The 1,895-nt window shown below is 51.2% G+C and overlaps 1 pseudogene across 1 annotated transcript; it reads right to left on the reverse strand.

Annotated features, from left to right (window-relative positions):
- Nucleotides 1-532: 532 nt before the first annotated feature.
- LOC117088564 lies at nt 533-1,693 on the reverse strand (annotated as a pseudogene). Its single transcript, XR_004439248.1, has one exon. The product of XR_004439248.1 is annotated as a 60S ribosomal protein L3-like (transcript).
- Nucleotides 1,694-1,895: the final 202 nt, after the last annotated feature.

Here is a 1,895-nt window from a genome sequence, read left to right on the forward strand (position 1 = left end):
GAACATGGGAGGCAGAGCTTGCAGTGAGCCAAAATTGCGTCACTGCACTCTAGCCTGAGTGACAGAGCAAGATTTCATTCCCCCGAAAACAAAACAAAACAAAACACAATAAAGCAAAACAAAACTGGGGTTCTTCACCAGGCAAGTAACAAAGACTCTTTTTTTTTTTTTTTTTTTGAGACAGAGTCTCGCTCTGTCGCCCAGGCTGGAGTGCAGTGGCTCGATCTCGGCTCACTGCAAGCTCCGCCTCCCGGGTTTACGCCATTCTCCTGACTCAGCCTCCCGAGTAGCTGGGACTACAGGCGCCCGCCATCTCGCCCGGCTAATTTTTTGTATTTTTTTAGTAGAGACGGGGTTTCACCGTGTTAGCCAGGATAGTCTCGATCTCCTGACCTCGTGATCCACCTGTCTCGGCCTCCCAAAGTGCTGGGATTACAGGCTTGAGCCACCGCGCCCGGCCTCTTTTTTTTTTTTTTTCAGTGGAAAATAACTTTTATTGAGACCCCACCAGCTGTAAAATCTGCTCCTGACATTAACCTCCTTCTTCCTTTGCAATTCGGTCTTTCTTGAGTGATCCCATGAATGCTTTCTTTTTCTCCATGGTCTGGAAGCGGCCATGGCCAAACTTGGAGGTGGTGTCAATGAACTTAAGGTCAATCTTCTCCAGAGCCCGTGGTTTCGTCTGCATCAGCAAGGACTTGTGGAGGGTGAGCACCCACTTCTTGGTTCCCACCACACAGCCTTTCGGCATGACAAAGTCACCCAGAGGGTTGATGATCTTGTCAGACAGGTCATAGTCAGTGGAGGCATTGTTCTTGATCAGCTTGCCGTCCTTGATAAGATAGCCCAGGCCAATCTTATAGATCTTCTTGTTGATCTCAGTGCCCAGCACGTGCCACAGAGAAGGCCACACGAGCAGGATGCCATGCCCCAATACAGGCCACCTTGCACAGGCCTTGGTGGGTCTTACGGGGCAGCTTCTTGTTGTGCCAACAACTGGTGACCCCTTTGTAGCCTTTGCCCTCGGTCACCCTGATGACGTCGATCATCTCATCCTGCCCAAACACTTGGTTCACAGGTACCTGCTGCTCGAGCCTCTCGTGGGCCTAGTCCAGCTTCTCGGCAACGGTGCCTCTGTTTACCTGGATCTCCATCGGTGGGCCTTCTACTGGCGCAGAGGAAGCAGGTGCATCTGGGTGTGGGCAATGACACAGATGACTTGGCAGTACTTCTTCATGCTGCTGAAGTCCTTCTCCAGCTGCTTCTTGCCATCCTCATCCTGCCATTTCTTGCAGTACTTGGTAAAGGCCTCCTTTTTAGATTTATGCCAGTTCTTATAGAAACGCCTCTTGCATTCATCACTGATGTGCTCAGCAAAGACAGTCTTGAAGGTCCGGAGGCCTCGAGGGGTTTCCACGTAGCCCGCAATGCCCACAACCACCATGGGTGGCGTCTCCACAATGGTCACAGCCTCCACCACCTCCTTCTTGTGCACCTTGGATCCTGGCCTGTCGACTTCCCGCACAATGTGGGTCATGTCAGCCTTGTATCCCAGGAAGGCTGTGAGGTGGACCATCTTAGATGGGTCATCCTTAGGGAAGCTCTTGACCTTCCTGCAATGCCTGCTGTTGCGCTTCCGAGGCAGGAAGCCGAGGGACCCATGTCTGGGAGCAGAGACCGTTCTGTGAGACATCACGCCATCAAATCCTGCCAGTAGAGAACAAAGACTCTTTATAGGGACGTAGGTTTGTATCAATAGGAGTTTTATTACTTGATACAAGTAAAGGAAAACACTGGGAGTATTCTCCAAAGCAGTGTCTTCCCAAGGGAAAGTGATAGGCGGGTTTTATGGGGTGGATAGAGCAGGGAGAGGGTGCATCATTGTGTGTAGTTGG

This window comes from Trachypithecus francoisi, unplaced genomic scaffold, assembly GCF_009764315.1.
Source record: "Trachypithecus francoisi isolate TF-2019V2 unplaced genomic scaffold, Tfra_2.0 Lachesis_group10, whole genome shotgun sequence".
Lineage (NCBI taxonomy): Eukaryota > Metazoa > Chordata > Mammalia > Primates > Cercopithecidae > Trachypithecus > Trachypithecus francoisi.